This window comes from Ranitomeya variabilis, chromosome 6 (genome assembly GCF_051348905.1).
Source record: "Ranitomeya variabilis isolate aRanVar5 chromosome 6, aRanVar5.hap1, whole genome shotgun sequence".
Classification (NCBI taxonomy): Eukaryota; Metazoa; Chordata; class Amphibia; order Anura; family Dendrobatidae; genus Ranitomeya; species Ranitomeya variabilis.
In genome coordinates this window covers 572,755,654-572,775,971 of record NC_135237.1, presented here as the reverse complement: position 1 = coordinate 572,775,971, position 20,318 = coordinate 572,755,654, and the positions used below count along the sequence as shown (strand labels likewise).

At 49.7% G+C, this 20,318-nt stretch overlaps 1 protein-coding gene across 2 annotated transcripts in view; it reads left to right on the top strand.

The window, feature by feature from the left end:
* LOC143783135 (cytochrome P450 2C20-like) overlaps positions 1-20,318 on the top strand; it is a 744,296-nt gene that overhangs the window by 249,170 nt on the left and 474,808 nt on the right. Inside the window, exon 1 of one of the 2 annotated variants that reach the window (XM_077271444.1) lies at positions 5,893-6,034. The exons of the other annotated variant lie outside the window; for it this stretch is intronic. The gene's annotated coding sequence lies outside the window, so the exon portion shown is untranslated. Of the gene's footprint in view, positions 1-5,892; positions 6,035-20,318 lie in introns of those variants that run through there. 2 annotated transcript variants of the gene reach the window in all.

The following is a 20,318-nucleotide window of genomic DNA, read 5'->3' as shown; positions in this document are numbered from 1 at the left end:
GTGGTAATGCAGTTGTCCCTGAGTTGCAATCCTGGGGAGGTGTTTCTGCTGATTGCAGCTCTGACTGGGCTGTTTAGGTGTGCAGGATTCATTAGTCATTGCCAGTTGTCCATTGTTCTTGGAGGGTTTGCATCTCTGTCTGGTTCCTCCTGCCCTGCTGCCAAAATCAGCAAAGATAAGTGTCTGGTTTTGTTTCTGCAGCACACATGCAGTGTGCTTTACAATTCAGTGCTATTCACTGTTTTTCTTAGTCCAGCTTTGACTGTGTTTGGATTTATTCAGTCAAGTTGGATTCTCAGGAGATGCAAATTATACATTCCATGTCTTTAGTTAGATGGTGGAATTTTTGTATTATCTGCTGTGGATATTTTTAGGGTTTTAATACTGACCGCTTAGTATTCTGTCCTATCCTTTTCTATTTAGCTAGAGTGGCCTCTTTTGCTAAATCCTGTTTTCCGCCTGTGTGAGTCTTTCCTCTTATACTCACAGTCAATATTTATGGGGGGCTGCCTATCCTTTGGGGTTCTGCTCTGAGGCAAGATAGAATTCCCATTTCCATCTATAGGGGTATTTAGTCCTCCGGCTGTGTCGAGGTGTCTAGGATGTGTTAGGTACACCCCACGGCTACTTCTAGTTGCGGTGCCAGTTTAGGCATTGCGGCCAGTACAGGTTCCACCTACTCCAGAGAAAGTCCATGCGGCTCCAAGGTCACCAGATCTTAACAGTGGATCCAGGAGGCAGGCCAACCAATAATCGTCATCGGTCATCGTTTTGATAATATGGGGGTCCCTTTTTAGGATACGCAAGGCATAATCAGCCATGTGGGCCAATGTTCCAGGTGTCAATTCACTGCTTGTGCTGGGTTAAGGAGCACTTTCTGGCAAATCAACATCAGTTGTCCCCCGTAAAAACCCTGTACCTGACCTTGCAATGCCACCAGTTTCTATTGCCCCCTGAGAAGCTTCCTCCTCCCATAAATATTCATCCCCATCCTCCTCCTCCTCCTCCTCCTCTTCGTCCGCCACCTCGTCCAGGAGAGTTCCCTGGGCAGACAATGGCTGACTCTCATCAAGGCTTCCCTCCTCCTCGGCCACAGACGCCTGCTCCTTAATGTGCATCAAACTTTGCATCAGCAGACGCATTAGTGGGATGCTCATGCATATGATGGCGTCGTCTGCACTTACCAGCCATGTGCATTCCTCAAAACACTGAAGGACTTGACAGAGGTCTTGTAGCTTCGACCACTGCACACCAGACAACTCCATGTATGCCATCCAACTGCCTGCCCGTGTATGTGTATCCTCCCACAAATACATGACAGCACTCCTCTGTTCGCACAGCCTCTGAAGCATGTGCAGTGTTCCACCTTGTTGCATCGTCTATTATTAGGCGGTGCTGTGGAAGATTCGGCAATCGCTGATGGTTCTGCATACGGCTGGAGTGTATGGGCGACCGGCGGATGTGCAAGCAAAGTCTGCGCACCTTCAGGAGCAGGGCTGGTAAATCAGGGTAATTCTTGAGGAAGCACTGCACCACAAGGCTCAAGGTGTGAGCCAGGCAAGGTATGTGTTTCAATTCGGAAAGGGCTATGGCAGCCAAAAAATTCCTTCCATTATCACTGACTGCCTTGCCTGCCTCAAGATGTACACTGCCCAGCCATGAATGAGTTTCTTGCTGCAAGAACTCGGCCAGAACTTCTGCGGTGTGTCTGTTGTCGCCCAAACACTTCATTTCCAACACAGCCTGCTGACGCTTACAACTAGCTGTTCCACAATGGAACACCATGGGTGCAACACTGGCAGCTGTGGATGGAGTGTTCGTGCGACTGAGCTCTGTGGATGAGCTTTTGCTTCTGGAGGAGGAGGTGCAAATGCCTACAGCCAACTGTTTCCTAGACCGTGGGCTAGGCAGAACTGTGCCACTATGGCTGTCCCCTGTGGACCCTGCATCCACCACTTTAACCCAGTGTGCCATGATGGACACGTATAGTCCCTGGCCATGCCTACTGCTCCATGCATCAGTTGTGAGGTGCGCCTTTCTACTGACCGATTGCCTCAGTGCATGGACAATGCATTCTTTGACATGTTCGTGCAGTGCTGGGATGGCTTTTCTTGCAAAGAAGTGTCGACTGGGTAGGTCATAGCGTAGTACTGCATAGGCCATCAGAGCTTTAAAAGCATCCCTTTCAACCAACCGGTAGGGCATCATCTCTATCGAGATTAGTCGAGCAATGTAGCTGTTCAAACCCTGTGTATGCGAATGAGAGGAAGAGTACTTTCTTTTCCTATCAAGAGTTTCTTGTAGGCTTACCTGGACTGGAGAGCTGCATATGGTGGAAGTAGCGGGGGTGGTGGTGGACATGGCAGATTGAGAGAGGCTTGGTGATGGTATTCTTGATGTGGGCCTACCTACAGTGCTTCCAACCAAGAACCTTGTGATTCCCTGACTGCTTTGGCCTTGCGACAATACCTCCACATTTGTTACTGGTGGTGTTATAACCGGTGGGCTTACAGTGAGGGAAGCAATGTAGCGTTGCTGACTAGCTTCATTCTGAGCGGGTGCACCAACATTACGGGACGTTTGGTAGTTAGTCCAGGCTTGCAAGTGCATGCTGGTTAAATGTCTACACATGCACGTTGTATTTAAATTTTTGACATTCTGCCCTCTGCTAAAGGTCCTTGAGCATTTTTTACAGATAACTTTGCACTGATTATTCGGATCTTGGTTAAAAAATTGCCACACTGCACTCTTCCTACTATCAAATACCTTTTCAGGCATTGCACGCTGTGCTACTGTCACCGGATGGCCACGCTGTCCTACAACTGTTTTTGGTTTGGACACACGTTTATGGCCAGATACGGGCCTGCCAGATGAAAGCTGTTGCGATGTTGGTGCCTGCTGCGGCTCTTCCTTCTCCGCTTCAGAGCTACTGCCAGCGGCACCCTGTTCCCCCAATAGCTGCTAATCGGGGTCAACATCTGAGTCATCTATCACCTCCTCTTCTATGTCCTGTGCACCTTCCTCTGTGTCACCGTGTAAGGTGCTATAGCGTTCGGGACGGGGCACCATAGTCTCATTAGTGTCAGATTCTGGCTCAGTACACTGCAAGGGAAATGTTGCGATCTGAGTCAATGGAACAGCATAATAATCTAGCTGTGGCTGTGCATCTGTGCACCCCAAGTCCGATTCATCTTGTAATGGGCTGTGAACTATTTCCCTTTCTAACCCTGGCATGGTATGTGTAAAGAGCTCCATGGAGTAAGCTGTAGCGTCACCTGCCGCATCCTTCACTCTTGCTTTGGGTGAAGGACACAAGGAAGCGACTTGTTCCTGACTGTGAGCATCCACTGACGACTCGCTGCTTTTACATTTGGAACTTTCGGAAGAGGAGGCAAAAGAGCTAGAGGCTGAGTCAGCAAGGAAAGCCAAAACTTTTTCCTGCTGCTCTGGCTTTAAAAGCTGTTTTCCTACTCCCAGATAAGGGAGCCTTCGAGGCCTTGTGTAGCCAGACGATGACGCTGGCTCAACAACTTGAGCCTTAGGTGCTATTTTGCTTTTCCCACTACCACCAGATGCTCCACCACCACCACCATCATTACCAGCTGGCAATGACCGCCCATGGCCATGACCTCTTCCACCAGACTTCCTCATTCTTGGGAAAATGTAACCAAACTAACAACCGTTATATGGTACAGAAAAACAAGGTAGAAGGTGTATGTAAACTTGTTGTGAATTTAAATCTCCCTTTCTATATATGTGGGAGACTGCTGCAAAATTCAGGCCCACTGATTCAAGATTCAAGATTCAAAGAAGCTTTATTGGCAGGACCAAATACACATCAGTTTTGCCAAAGCAAGTGTATAAAGGCAATAGGGATAGGGACTGTGGGGATGTTGGGTAGGAGCTGTAGGGGAGGTGGGTGGGGGCAGATCCAGGGTGGGGGCTATAGTGCATGGCATAGGGAAGGTGGATGGGGGCAGATCCAGGGTGGGGGCTATAGTCCATGGCATAGGGGAGGTGGATGGGGCAGATCCATTGTGGGGGCTATAGTCCATGGCATCATAGTTGTCTTTCTCGCAGTCTATGACATTCGCTCACATACCGGGCTGCTATCTCCACTGCTCTCTCTTCTCCCAGCAGTATATATGTCTTCTCTTCCTCCTTCATGGTGATGAAGTCCGGGAAGAGATGTGAGAGTCTCCTGAAGTGAGTGTCCCTCACTGCTGAGTATTTGGAGCAGTGTAGCAGGAAGTGGGTTTCGTCCTCTATGGCCTCCTGATCGCAGTGTTGGCACAGTCTTTCCTCCCTGGGCTTGTAGTTCTGCCTGTGTCGGCCACATTCGATGGCCAGAGTGTGGGCACTGAGTCTATATCGGCTCAGGATCTTGCGATCTCTGGGGTCCAGGAGCTTCTCCAGATATGGGGCCAGTCTGTAGTCTCTCTGTAGACTCCGGTACATGATCAGTTTCTGTGAGTTGTTGATATCATTCTTCCAGTCACTGGCATACCTCTCCTGGCCTTCGTCTGCCAACTTCCTGATTCCTGCTTTTGTCAGGTTGTTGTGATTGGTGTTCTGGTCCGGTTGGGTTTGGCTGGGCTGTTCCGAGGGTTCTGGTTTTTCTGTTTCACCTACATGTATCAGGGCTTTATGGTGATGGGAGCTTGGATTGCTCCTATGCAGGTGAGCCCGGAATGACAGCGCCGTCTTTAGAACTGTTAGGTGTAGAGGGAATCTGCCCAGCTCGGCCCGACAAGCACTGTTGGAGGTGCTCCGATGGACCTGGAGAAGGTGCTTGCAGAATTCCAGGTGGAATATTTCTGTTGGACTGGAATTCCACCTTGACCAGTCTGTATTACACTACTCAGTTTAAGTTGCAGACAGTGGCTGGCAGATATATTAAAAAAAAAAAAAGGGACTGTTCTACAATAACAATCTCCCTACAATGATCTCAGGACAAGTATGGCAGCCAGCAATAAAAAGGACTGCTGCACACAAAAGTGTGGACAAATAAACAATAGAACTGTGGAAAGAGCAACAGGATTTTTGCTTTGAAAAAAGCAGTTGGTTTGCACATCGGTGTACACATAGCAACGCAGCTATCAGGGAACCTTATAAGCTACAGAGCTGATGCACAGAAATCTAGCCTCCACTGTCCCTGCAAAGAAAAGTTGGTGTTGGACAGTGGAAATCGCTACAGCACAAGCTGTTTGGGGGTTAATATTTCCTCCCTAACAATATCCCTGCTTCTGACGAAGCTGCAGGAAACTCTCCCTATGCTGTGATCGGAAGAAGTAAGATAGCGCTCGCCGTGCACGCCCCTTTATAGCCCCTGTGACGCCGCAGAAAGCAAGCCAATTACTGTCATGCCCTTCTCTAAGATGGTGGGGACCGAGACCTATGTCATCACGCTGCCCACACTCTGCGTACACCCTCATTGGCTGAGAAATGGCACTTAAAGCGTCATACGAAACGCGACTTTGATGCGCAGATCGGCGTCCTCATGACCGATCCCACGCTGGGATCGGGTCGGGTTTCACGAAACCCGACTTTGCCAAAAGTCGGCGACTTTTGAAATTGTCCGATCCGTTTCGCTCAACCCTACACCCGACCCGACTCGACTCGATCCAAAAAAAGTAAGTCACTCAACTCTAGTGTCCACCATTGAATGGTTATTTACCAAACCTCATGATTGATAGATCTGTCAAGTACAGTTAAGGGGTGAATGTGACAAATTTGCAAAAATACAAGAAATAGGGATAAACATTTTCACAGGTAAACCCGAGCTGTAGTTTTTTACTTCACTCCTATATACATTGTATCTGTATATCCGGGTCTGAATACTGATGGTTCATGTGATGCTTGTGTGATTCTTCCACACAGTTTACCATTCTCCTCATGTGATGAGGCTTACAGTATATACGTAGTAGTAAAGACGAGATGTTTTATTATTTTGGATTCTTATTACTGTGAAGTGCCAGACACCGTTATTCCTTTTACACCATTGGATTTGGACAAGGATCGTGGACGTTTCCTGGTAAGTTGATCAGCCTTCTTAGTATTGTTGGAGAGCAGCATCAAGAAAAGTGCGAGCAATGAATTAAGAGCAAATAGAGACGTCACCAATGGTGACTCACCATCTATAATTTACTGGCTCTTCATAGTCACTACAGCAGGGTCTGCCCTGGACACAGACTTCTCCACTCAGCTCCATCTAACTCCTTCTTAGGACCCTTCTATAAGGGTTCACACACCCATCACTTAATGGCGCGTACCAGGCTGTAAAATATCCAGGCTTTACTAATAAAGGGAAAGTCTACTCTTCTCTCCACTCTCAAACAGCCAGATCTTTTATTCCAGGTTTTCCAGACTATTTGGTCTACACTATTGATCAAGAACCTTCAGTTCTCCGGCTACAAGCTTCAACATGCCTTGACAGCCACAAGGAATGCTGGATGTTGTAGTTGCCTAACTGGACGACCAAAGGTTGTTGACCCTGGTCTAGAAGATTCCAGCAAGTTCATTAATGTGCATCAGTTGGGTTCTTGCAGCTAATTGCATGGGTACAGAAGCAATAGCAATGGATCAGAATGACTGCTATATCCATCATGAAGGGTCAGTTTACCAGTGCCCATGATGGATATACCGGACTTCAGGTGTTTCTAGACTGTGTGACAATGCTATGGTCTTTATGTGAAGCACTCCTCTATGAAAGTGTCATCTTCCACTCTTTTTACGTCACTGGTTTCCTCATATTGTTTTCAAATAGTTTTTTGACTGTTCATAATAATGTGATATGGAAAGGGTCCAAAAAGTTTCCATCTTAGTTCTTCACACTCGGCAACTGTAATATCAACAGAGATCAATTTTAATTTATCATATTTCAACTTACAATGTATCTTTTAACACTTTCACTCCTTATTCATTCAGGACCCCTATTCACCAATGCACTCTCTCGTTATGCTCTCTCTCGTTATGCCCACTTCAGTGATGCCCTAGCCAGTTTAGAGGCGTAGCTAAGGGTTCAGCACAGTGGGGTTCCCAACCTGGGTACAATTATATGTAGGTGGCACAGTCTAGTCATAATATATTTGTTGAACCTCAGCAGATGATGAAACCAAGACTGATATTTCCAGCAAACAATGACCTTGTAGTGGTAGATATAAGTGCTTCTCACAAAATTAGAATATCATCAAAAAGTGAATTTATTTCAGTTCTTCAATACAAAAAGTGAAACTCACATTTTATAGAGTCATTACAAACAGAGTGATCTATTACAAGTAGTGTTGAGCATTCCGATCCCGCAAGTATCGGGTATCGGCCGATATTCACGGTATCGGAATTCCGATACCGAGTTCCGATACTTTCAGTATATCGGATACTGGAATCGAAAGTTCCCATAATTCAAAGAGCCAGAATTCAGCCAATGAGGAATCATTAGAAGTGTGGGCACATCCTGTTCTGCATGTTAGGCATGTAACTACTGGCATGGCTGTGATTGGCTGCTGAAATGATGTCATGATGCACTATAAAAGTCGCCGCCGCCATTTTGGGTTCACTCTGCTGTGAATTCAGTTAGGGACAGGACGCTGTGTTCTGACTGAGGGCCAGTTTAGAGATAGCGATTTGCTTCATTGTGCTTTACCCAGGCTAATATAGCAACCGCTGTGTGAGAACCTTGTTTTTGCCTTGCAGCGCTGTTCACGGCTGTCTGCACGGTCTCTGTGTGAGTGCAGCTCACTTTGTAGTGTGGTCTGCAGCCACAGCTGGTTGTAGTCAGCCCAGGGTGCATCACTGCCTCATACCGTTCCATTGTCCTTTTTGCAATTAGTGCAGCCTGCTGCACATTTTTTCAAATTTATCCTATTAGTGGCTTTCCATCCGTATCCTGCTAGATTGTGTAAAAACTCTATATAGGATTACTGTCACGGGCAGAAATAGGTAAAGAGGAGATGAGGAATCTGGGCCCCTGAACTGCCCCTCAGGCTAGGGGGAGCCCTGTCTTTCCTTAACTTGGGCGTACCCTTGAAGGTAGGGAGGCCCAAGTCACCAACCTGTCCCTGTCTCCTGTAAAACCCTGAACTAAACCCCCAACCCCCACCCCAGGGGGTGAACTGTGTAAACAGCACCACAAAGCAAATAAACAGGAATAAACAATATGAGTGAGGGGAACACGATACCAAAAGGAGAATGCAAAAACAAACAAAGGGACAAACAAACAATAACACCACACTTCGCTTTCTCTGCTGCAATGCACCAAACAGCAGAGTAAGGCACCAGGAAAGAGTATTCAGCTGTAGAACAAAAGCACTCAGCAAGCTCCTATTCCAGCAAGGTTGGTATCCAAAGGACCTGTAAAACCAACAGTCAGCTGATGCACCAGGTGACCTTATAAAGGAAGGTGGGAGTGGTAACAAACATCAGCTGACCCAGCAGTAGTGCAATGCAATAACACCAGTGGCCACCGGGGGGAGAACTGCATTAACCCCTGATGACCAGAAAGGAAAAAAGGTTTAAATCAGATCCACCACAGATCCAAACATGGATCGTGACAATTACATAGAGGAGCCTTTTTTGGCCTTGCAGCGCCATTCATGGCTGTCTGCATGGTCTCTGTGTGAGTGCAGCTCACGCTGTAGTCTGTTCTGCCACCACAGCCAGTTGTAGTCAGCTCAGGGTGCGTCACTACCTCATACCGTTCCATTGTCCTTTTTCAATTAGTTCAGCCTGCTGCACATTTCTTTAGATTTATCCTATTAGTGTCTTTCCATCTGTATCTTGTTAGATTGTGGAAAAACACTATATAGGATTACATGGCTGTCTGCATGGTCTCTGTGTGAGTGCCGCTCACTCTGTAGTCAGTTCTGCAAAAAAAAACAAAAAGTTTATAAAGTTCACCAAACACTCCACTTTTCAGTTGTGTAGGCCACATTAGCTCATATTAAAGTCTAGACAACACTTGATAAAATTAGTGTTCCTTATACCTTATATTAGGAGCTGTTCAGGAATAAGCACACTAAGCCCTTAGTACTTTTCTGCCTATCTTTATCAGTCTACCAAGATGAAGAAGGCAGGGAGTAAGGCACGTGGGCATGGGCGTGGAGGTGGAGCAGGGAGAGGACGTGGGGATTCTGTGCCTGCTGCGGGCACCAGTGACTCATCATCCTCCAGTTTTAGCAGGGAACAGTCCATCATGCGCAGCTTTGTTGGAGCTCGCCGCACCCCGCTGCTGCGGGACTAACAAACTAAAGCCGTTGTCGGATGGATGGCAGCTAACGCTTCGACTTCAATTAGTGCCACATCCTCTCAGGCACAGAGCACTGAAGAGCACCCATCTGTCTCTTCACCACCTGCCAAATTGCCCAGGCAGTCAGAGAGCCTAGGACAGGAGCCATCTCTACTTCTGTTCTCTGAATCTCTTGGCTTGGAAAGTGGGGGCCAGCATTCGAGAAATGGAAGAAGAGCCAGTATGCAGTGATGCCCAACTGCTTTGTCTCTCTGAATCTGAAGAGACAGGCGGGTCAGTGCCTCCAGTCAGCACACCTCAGTACGCATCTGATGATGAGACTCAGGTGCCACTTTCTGGTGCGTACTGTGCTGCCAAGACTACCCAGGAGAAGCAATTGTTGGAAGAGGGTAGTGTAGATGATGGAGTCCTTGACCCATCATGGCGTGAGGGACAGGAAGGTGGTGGGAGCAGCTCTGAGGAAGAGATTCCACGAGCGGCCCAAAGAGAGAGAGGTAGGGGGAAGACTGTGTTGCCTGTAGCCTCCACTTCAGCACCCATTAGGAACATGCCTCTTCCAAAAGCCAAAACGGGTGCTCCCAAGACTTGCAGTGCCTGGTCCTTTTTTGACACAGTTGCAGATGACATTTGCTTAGTCAAATGCAAGGTGTGTCATCAGAAAGTCAAAAGAGGGAAAAGTGTCAGCAACCCCAATACCGCAAATATGTGGACACATGTGCAGACCAAGCACATGGTGGAGTTAAAAAGACTCACTGAAGACCTAGGCCAACCTACAGCGGCACCTACCACCTCTTCAGCTTGTGTTGCAGCCTCTTCCTCCAGCTCACACACAGCTGGTTCGGCTTCCTCACAGGATCGCCATGGAAGAACCTCTGGCACTGTTGTCCAGAGAAGCAGTGTAATTCCACCAACAGCACCACGTTCCCAGTCATACTCACACTCCCAGCCCAGTCTACAACCATTGGTAGCACAAGCATTGGAGAAAAGGTGGCCAGTCTCGGCAAACCACCCCCGAACACAGGCTCTGAATGCTGGCATTGCAAAACTACTGTCCTTTGAAATGCTGTCATTCAGGCTGGTGGAGACTGACAGCTTCCGTAACTTGATGGCATTGGCAGTCCCACAATACAACGTGCCCAGCCACTTTTATTTCAGCAGGCAAGCCGTCCCTGCCCTGCAAAAGCATGTGGAGGGAAACATTAAACATCACCACCGATGCGTGGACCAGTCACCATGGACAGGAACGATACCTTTCCCTCACTGCCCATTGGGTTAATGTTGTGGAGCCGGGTACAGATCGTGAGAGTGGCGCTGGACATGTTCTGCCAACTCCAAGGATTGCAGGAATCCAGTCTGTACACATTGACTCCTCCTCATACTCAAGTTCCTCTGAATCAGCGCTGCAGGAGCCGTCACAGTTCACCTCCACATGGACCCGTGAACGCTTACCTGTTACGACGGATATGAGCACAGCTGTGGCCAAACGTCAACAGGCCATATTAAACTTAATTTCTTTGGGGAATCGAAGTGACACAGTGCAGGAGCTCTTAAATGCCATCAAGCAGGAGAGCGATGTGTGGTTTGTGCCAGCGAATCTCCAGCCAAGCATGGTAGTGTGTGACAATGGATGAAATCTGGTGACAGCTCTGGCCCTAGGCAAACTCACATCCCATGTCTGGCACATGTGCTCAACTTAGTCGTTGAGAGTTTTTTGAGGGACTATCTGGATCTTGATGCACTGCTGCACAAAGTCCGCCTAGAGTGCGCTCACTTGCGGCGTTCCAGCATGGCAAGATCGCGCATTGCAGCTCTGCAGCGCCGATTCCACCTTCAGGAACATTGCATAATATGTGACCTACCCACCAGTTGGAATTCTACGTTACATATGTTGGAGCGTTTGTGTGAGCAGCAGCCAGCAGTAATGGAGTACCAGCTGCATCAGGTGCAAAGAAGTCGCACTGTGCGCCGTTCAGACTTCACAACCACTGAGTGGGCCACTATGAGGGACATCTGTCAGGTTTTGCGTGCCTTCGATAATTCCATGTGGATGGTGAGTGCAGATGAAGCACTAGTCAGCATGACTATCCCCCTCATCTGCCTGCTTGAAAGAACACTGCAAGCGCTAAGGGATGAGGTTGTGGAAGAGGTGGAGGATGAGGAGTCACAAACGCCATCTGCTTCTGGACAGTCTGCACAACGTGGTTCCTCACAAAGGCCTAGGCAAGGGACACTTTGTGAGTAGGATGAGGAGGAGTCAATGGAGGAAGACATCTGTCCAGAGGAGGGAGTTACACAAATCTCCAGTAGTCAGTATGTAGAACAAGGTTGGGGTGATGCAGATCAGGCAGAGATCACACCTCAAGCAGGGGACAGCGTTTCTTGGCCAGTTGGCAGTCTGCAGCACATGGTTGATTTCATGCTGCAGTGCCTGAGAAACGACCGCTGCATCGCCCACATTCTCAACACGGCTGATTATTGGGTGTACACCCTCCTACCGGGACAACTGTCAAAGCCTCATAACACCGTTGAACCGGGAGCGTAAATGCGGGAGTACCTGGACACACTGGTGCAGTCCATCATCTTCTCCAGTCCAATCGAGAGTAGTGCTGCTAGTGCATTACAAAGCAGCTCAGTGCGTCGAGGAAAAGGAGGAAGCTCTGCACAAAGAGGGAGCAGAAGCAGTGCCTCAGCACAAGGCAAGACCAGTATGGCCCAACAGTGGCAAAGTTTTGTGTGCCCGCCACAAACATCTACACCATCACAGACGGCTACAGTCAGCAGGAGGCAACGTTTCCGTCAGATGGTGACAGACTACATGTCTTGCCCTCTCAGTGTACTCCCAGATGGCTCTCCCCCCTTCGAGTTTTGGTTCTCTAAACTGGATACATGGCCAGAGCTTAGCCAGTATGCTTTGGAGGTGCTGGCTTGACCTGCTGCTAGTGTATTATCGGAAAGAGCCACCTTGTGTAGCTCTAATGCTGCACAAGGAAAAGGTGGCTCTTTTAGTTATGCTCCTTGCAGATCATGAACTTAACACTTAAAAAATGTTGCCCTTCATACCGTGATACTGTCCCGGAGGCGGAACTTTCCTTTGTAACGAGATGCATCACAGCCATCATTCATACCCCTTGGCACCGGGCAAAGCCTCCTCAGTGTTGTTTGAATCTGTCCTGGAGCCTGCGCTGTTATGTTCAACCTTGGGCATGCGCAGTTAGCGCTGCCCGTCTTCTGACATCATTTCATATCAGGCTGATCGCGCCCCGCAGTGTCTTCTGATTTATTCACACTGTGGGGCTGAGATTCATGGGCATGTGCAGTGCCTATCTCGGCCTCTCACTCATCTCCTTCTGGCTTCTTCAGACTGTGCACCGTCAGCTGATCCCTAATCGCATGACACGGCCATGATGCCGCACAGTCTGAAAAAGGCGGAAGTAGATGAGTGAGACGCCAAGTTATGAATTGCGCATGCCCATAAATCTCAGCCCCACAGGGTGAATAAATCAGAAGACACTGCAGGGCGTGATCTCGGGCAGCGCGGCCGCACAGGCGCAGTCAGCCTGACACCAAATTATGTCAGAAGATGGACAGTGCTAACTGCGCATGCCCAAGGTTTAACATAACAGCACAGGGTCCGGGACAAATTCAAACAACGCTGAGGAGGCAGTGCCCGTCACCAAGGGGGTATGAATGACGGCTGTGCTGCCTCTCATTATGAAGGAAAGTCCCACCTCTGCGACGGTTTCACGGTATGAGGGGACAAATTTTATAAGTGTTTAGTTCTGCGTGTGCAAGAAGCATAACTAAAAGAGCCACCTTTTCCTTGTGCAGCATTAGTGCTGCACAAGGTGGCTCTTTCAGTTACAAACACCTGAGGGGGTTAAAGGTTCCCTTTCAACTTGCTCCAATTAGGCCTCAGCCTACACTCTGCTTCTCCTTTATTTCCTGGGCTCCAACACCGCCAGTTGCTGCTCGGAAGTGCTGTCTGCACAGTCAACAGTTGCTCCTCTGCTATTGGGGTTCAGTAACGCCAGCTGCTCCCCTTCTGTGTGTGCGGCAATACCTCCAGTCTTCTCCTCCTGCTTTCCCTGGGCTCCAACACCACCAATTGCTGCTTGGAAGTGCTGTCTGCACAGTCAACAGTTGCTCCTCTGTTATTGGGTTAAGTAACGCAAGCTGCTCCCCTGCTGTGTGTGCGGAAATACCTCCAGTCTGCTCCTCCTGCTTTCCCTGGGCTCCAACACCGCCACTTGCTGCCCGGAAGTGCTGTCTGCACAGTCAACACTTGCTGCCATGTTATTTGGGTTCAGTAACATCAGCTGCTCCCCTGCTGTATGTGTGGCAATACCTCCAGTCTGCTCCTCCTGCTTTCCTTGGGCTCCAACACTGCCAAGTTGCTGCTCGGAAGTGCTGTCTGCACAGCAAACAGTTGCTCCTCTGTTATTGGGGTTCAGAAACGCCAGCTGCTCCCCTGCTGTGTGTGTGGCAATACCTCCAGTCTGCTCCTCCTGCTTTCTCTGGGCTCCAACACTGCCAGTTGCTGCTCGGAAGTGCTGTCTACACAGTCAACAGTTGCTCCTCTGTTATTGGGGTTCAGTAACGTCAGCTGCTCCCCTGCTGTGTGTGTGGCAATTTCTCCACTCTGTTTCTAGCATTGACCCTGGGCTCTAACACCACCAGTTGCTGCTCGGAAGTGCTGTCTGCACAGTCAACAGTTGCTCCTCTGTTATTGGGGTTCAGTAACGCCAGCTGCTCCCCTACAGTGTGTGCGGCAATACCTCCAGTCTGCTCCTCCAGCTTTCCCTGGGCTCCAACACCACCAGTTGTTGTTACACTTGCTGCCGTTTTATTGGGGATCAGTAACGTCAGCTGCTCCCCTGCTGTGTGTGCGGCAATTGTTGTGAATTCCGTTCTCGGGCTCCCTCCTGTGGTCATGAAGGGTACTTTGGTGAGTTCTGTTCTTGGACTCCTTCTGGTGGCTATGAGTGGAACTGCTGGTCCTTGAGGTTGGCTTTCCCAGCTGCCCTCGTTTATTGCTCTCCTGGCTTCCCTATTTAACTCCACTCAGATCGTTACTTCATGCCAGCTGTCAATGTCTCAGTACTGGTTCAGATCTCTCTTGGATTTCTCTGATGACCTGTCTACTCCAGCAGAAGCTAAGTTCCTGCTAGTTCATTTGTTGTTCATTGCTTTCTGAATATATTTCTTAGTACATGCTAGTTTTAGTCCAGCTTGCTATCATGATATTTCCTTGCTAGCTGGAAGCTCTGGGGGTGCAGAGTTGCACCTCCACACCGTGAGTTGGTGTGGAGGTCTTTTTTGCACACTCTGCATGGTTTTTTGTAGTTTTTGTACTGACCGCACAGTTCCCTTTTCTATCCTCTGACAATTTAGTGAAGATTGGGCCTCCTTTGCTAAAACCTGTTTCATTCCTGTGTTTGTGACTTTCCTCTTAACTCACCATCAATATTTGTGGGGGGCTGCCTTTCCTTTGGGGAATTTCTCTGAGGCAAGGTAAGGCTTCTATTTCTATCATTAGGGGTAGTTAGCTCTTAGGCTGTGAAGAGGCATCTAGGGAGAGTTAGGAACGCTCCACGGCTATTTCTAGTGTGTGTGATAGGAGTAGGGTTTGCGGTCAGTAGTGTTCCCACTTCCCCAGAGCTTGTCCGTGATTTCTAGTTTAACCATCAGGTCATTCCGGGTGCTCCTAACCACCAGGTCCATAACAGGCAATACTTCCGTCTGCTCCTCCTGCCTTCCCTGGGCTCCAACACCGGCAGTTGCTGCTCGGAAGTGCTGTCTGCACAGTCAACAATTGCTCCTCTGTTATAGAGGTTCAGTAACGCCAGCTGCTCCCCTGTTGTGTGTGTGCGGCAATACCTCCAGTCTGATCCACCTGCTTTCCCTGGGCTCCAACACCGACAGTTGCTGCTCGAAAGTGCTGTCTGCACAGTCAACACTTGCTCCTCTGTTATTGGGGTTCAGTAACGTCAGCTGCTCCCCTGCTGTGTGTGCGGCAATACCTCCAGGAGATGAGTGAGAGGCAAAGATTTGCACTGCGCATGCCCAGGAATCACAGCCCCGCAGTGTCTTCTGATTTATTCACACTGCAGGCCTGGGATTCATGAGCATGTGCAGTGCATATCTTGGCCTCTCACTCATCTCCTTCCGGCTTCTTCAGACTGTGCGCCGTCAGCTGATCCCTAATCGCATGCCATGGCCGTGACGCCGCACAGTCTGAAGAAGGCGGAAGGAGATGAGTGAGAGGTGAAGATATGCACTGCACATGCCCATGAATCCCAGCCCCGCAGTGTGAATAAATCAGAAGACACTGTGGGGCGCGATCTCGGGCAGCGCGGCAGCACAGACGCAGTCAGCCTGACACCAAATGATGTCACACGACGAGCAGCACTAACTGCGCATGCCCAAGGTTGAACATAACAGCGCAGGCCGTGGGACAGATTCAAACAACGCTGAGGAGGCTTTGCCCAGCGCCAAGGGGGTATGAATGATGGCTGTGCTGACTCTCATTATGAAGGAAAGTCCCACCTCTGGGACGGTTTCACGGTATTAGGGGCAACACTTTATAAGTGTTAAGTTCATCATCTGCAAAGAGCATAACTAAAAGAGCCACATTTTCCTTATGCAGCATTTGTGGTGCACAAGTGGCTCTTTCAGTTACCAAAGGTTCCCTTTCAACTTGCTCCAATTAGGCCTCGGTCTAAACCCTGATTGACCCCGGGGCTCTAACACCGCCAGTTGCTGCTCGGAAGTGCCGTTTGCACAGAGAAAAACACTCACTCCTGTGTTAGTGGGGTTCAGTAACGTCAGCTGCTCCCCTGCTGTGTATCCAGCAATTGCTCCTGCTACCTCCACGCTCACAATACTTCAGATATTAAATTGACTCGAGTGCAGGCCTCGGCCTACACCCTGATTGACCTAGGGCTCCAACACCACCAGTTGCTGCTCGGAAGTGCCGTTTGGAGAGAGAAAAACACTCGCTCCTGTGTTAGCGGGGTTCAGTAACGTCAGCTGCTCCCCTGCTGTGTATCCGGCAATTGCTCCTGCTACCTCCACGCTCACACTACTTTAGATATTAAACTGACTCGAGTGCAGGCCTCTACCTACACCCTGATTGACCCTGGGCTCCAACACTGCCAGTTGCTGCTCGGAAGTGCCATCTGCACAGTCAACACTTGCTGCCATGTTATTGGGTTTCAGTAACGTCAGCTGATCCCCAGCTGTGTATCCGGCAATTGCTCCTGCTACCTACACACTCACACTACTACAGAAATTAAAGGGAACCTGTCCCCCCAGGCATTTCTAACTGAAAGAGACACCTTGTGCAGCACTAATGCTGCACAAGGAAAAGGTGGCTCTTTTAGTTATGTTCCTTGCAGACGATGAACTTAACACTTATAAAATGTTGCCCCTCATACCGTGAAACCGTCCTGGAGGCGGAACTTTCCTTTGTAATGAGACGCAGCACAGCTGTCATTCATACCCCCTTGGTGACGGGCGCCGCCTCCTCAGTGTTGTTTGAATCTGTCCCGGAGCCTGCGCTGTTATGTTCAACCTTGGGCATGTGCAGTTAGCGCTGCCCGTCTTCTGACATCATTTCATATCAGGCTGGCTGCGCCTGTGCGGCCGTGCTGCTCGAGATCGTGCCCCGCAGTGTCTTCTGATTTATTCACACTGTGGGGCTGAGATTCATGGGCATGCGCAGTGCCTATCTTGGCCTCTCACTCATCTCCTTCTGGCTTCTTCAGACTTTGCGCCGACAGCTGATCCTTAATCGCATGACACGGCCATGATGCCGCACAGTCTGAAGAAGGCGGAAGGAGATGAGTGAGACGCCAAGATATGCATTGTGCATGCCCATGAATCTCAGCCCCACAGGGTGAATAAATCAGAAGACACTGCAGGGCGCGATCTCGGGCAGCGTGGCCGCATAGGTGCAGTCAGCCTGACACCAAATTATGTCAGAAGATGGACAGCGCTAACTGCGCATGCCCAAAGTTTAACATAACAGCGCAGGCTCCGGGACAAATTCAAACAACGCTGAGGAGGCGGCGCCCATCACCAAGGGGGTATGAATGACAGCTGTGCTGCCTCTCATTATGAAGGAAAGTCCCACCTCTGGGATGATTTCACGGTATGAGGGGACACATTTTATAAGTGTTTAGTTTTGCGTTTGCAAGGAGCATAACTAAAAGAGCCACCTTTTCCTTGTGCAGCATTAGTGCTGCACAAGGTGGCTCTTTCAGTTACAAACACCTGAGGGGGTTAAAGGTTCCCTTTCAACTTGCTCCAATTAGGCCTCAGCCTACACTCTGCTTCTCCTTTATTTCCTGGACTCCAACACCGCCAGTTGCTGCTCGGAAGTGCTGTCTGCACAGTCAACAGTTGCTCCTCTGCTATTGGGGTTCAGTAACGCCAGCTGCTCCCCTTCTGTGTGCGCGGCAATACCTCCAGTCTTCTCCTCCTGCTTTCCCTGGGCTCCAACACCACCAGTTGCTGCTCGGAAGTGCTGTCTGCACAGTCAACAGTTGCTCCTCTGTTATTGGGGTTCAGTAACGTCAGCTGATCCTCTGCTGTGTGAGCGGCAATTTCTCCACTCTGTTTCTAGCATTGATCATGGGCTCCAACACCGCCAGTTTCTGCTCGGAAGTGCTTTCTGCACAGTCAACAGTTGCTCCTCTGTTATTTGAGTTCAGTAACGCAAGCTGCTCCCCTACTGTGTGTGCGGAAATACCTCCAGTCTGCTCCTCCTGCTTTCCTTGGGCTCCAACACCGCCAAGTTGCTGCTCGGAAGTGCTGTCTGCACAGTAAACAGTTGCTCCTCTGCTATTGGGGTTCAGTAACGTCAGCTGCTCCCCTGCTGTGTGTGCGGCAATACCTCCAGTCTGCTCCTCCTGCTTTCTCTGGGCTCCAACCCTGCCAGTTGCTGCTCGGAAGCGCTGTCTACACAGTCAACAGTTGCTCCTCTGTTATTGGGGTTCAGTAACGTCAGCTGCTCCCCTGCTGTGTGTGTGGCAATTTCTCCACTCTGTTTCTAGCATTGACCCTGGGCTCTAACACCACCAGTTGCTGCTCGGAAGTGCTGTCTGCACAGTCAACAATTGCTCCTCTGTTATTGGGGTTCAGTAACGCCAGCTGCTCCCCTACAGTGTGCGTGGCAATACCTCCAGTCTGCTCCTTCAGCTTTCCCTGAGCTCAAACACCACCAGTTGTTGCTACACTTGCTGCCGTGTTATTGGGGTTCAGTAACGTCAGCTGCTTTCCTGCTGTGTGTGCGGCAATACCTCCAGTCTGCTCCTCCTGCTTTCCCTGGGCTCCAACACTGGCAGTTGCTGCTCGGAAGTGCTGTCTGCACAGTCAACAATTGCTCCTCTGTTATTGAGGTTCAGTAACGCCAGCTGCTCCTCTGTTGTGTGTGTACGGCAATACCTCCAGTCTGCTCCACCTGCTTTCCCTGGGCTCCAACACCGACAGTTGCTGCTCAAAAGTGCTGTCTGCACAGTCAACACTTGCTCCTCTGTTATTGGGGTTCAGTAACGTCAGCTGCTCCCCTGCTGCGTGTGCGGCAATACCTCCAGTCTGCTCCTCCTGCTATCCCTGGGCTCCAACACCGCCAGTTGCTGCTCAGAAGTGCTGACTGCACAGTCAACAGTTGCTCCTCTGTTATTGGGGTTCAGTAACATCAGCTGCTCCCCTACTGTGTATCCGGCAATTTCTCCTTCTCCCTTCACACTCACACTACTAAATGATGTCAGAAGATGGGCAGCACTAACCGCGCATGGCTAAGGGATAACATAACAGCGCAGGCTCCGGGACAGATTCAAACAATGCTGTAGAGACGGCGCCAGGGGCCAAGTGGTTATGATTGACGGCTGTGCTGCATCTCATTAAAAAGGAAAGTGCTGCCTCCGGGACGGTTTCACGGTATGAGGGGACACATTTTATAAGTGTTATCTTCAGCGTGTGCAAGGAGAATAACTAAAAGAGCCACCTTGTCCAAATGCAGCATTAGTGCTGCACAAGGTGGCTCTTTTATTTAGAAACACCTGGGGGGGACAGGTTCCCTTTAATTTCGTTAATTTAGTAGTGTGAGTCTGAAGAAGGCAGAAGGAGATGAGTGAGAGGCCAAGATATGCACTGCGCATGCCCCGGAATCCCAGCCCCGCAGTGTGAATAAATCTGAAGACACTGCGGAGCTGGGATTCCTGGGCATGCGCAGTGCATATCTTGGCCTCTCACTCATCTCATTCCACCTTCTTCAGACTGTGCCGCGTCACAGCCCTGGCATGCGAATAGAGATCAGCTGACACTGCACAGTTTGAAGAAGGCGGAATGAGATGAGTGAGAGGCCACAAAATGCACTGCGCATGCCCAGGAATCCCAGCCCCGCAGTGTGAATAAATCTGAAGACACTGCGGGGCGGGATCTCAGGCAGGGTGGCCGCACAGGCGCATCCAGCCTAACAACAAATGATATCTGCACATAGTGCTGCACAGGGTGGCTCTTTTAGTTGCAAACACCTGGGGGGTTAAAGGTTCCCTTTTAACTTGCTCCAATTATGCCTCAGTCTACACTCTGTTTCTCATGTAATCCCTGGGCTCCAACACCAACAGTTGCTGCTCAGAAGTGTCTTTGGCATGGTTACTCCCTCCTGCCCAGCCTGGTTCCAGCATGCCAGCTGTTTCTGGGCAGTGTCCAAGTCACTTTGCCACCAATCTTTTGTCCTGTCGTGTTGCGGTCGGGTTAGCCGACTCTATGGTGCCTGCAGTTTAGGTGTTTCTTATGTGGGCTGCGGTATCTGGCAATGAAGGCTGGTTCCGTAGTGCAAATAGGACAAACAGCCCCTGTAGGACTGTGGGTTTCGGTAACTCTGGCCGGCTCGCGGCCTTGCAATTTTTTGTTCATGTGGACCTTCTGCTGACTATCTGAGTTCCAGCACTATTAGCTGGTTCTTTAGAAGTCAATCTTGAAAAGGTCCCCCTGGGTTCCAGTACCGTCAGCTGGTTCCAGGCAGAGACTTTGGCTTAAGTACCTCCTTCTGGGTATCCGAGTTCCA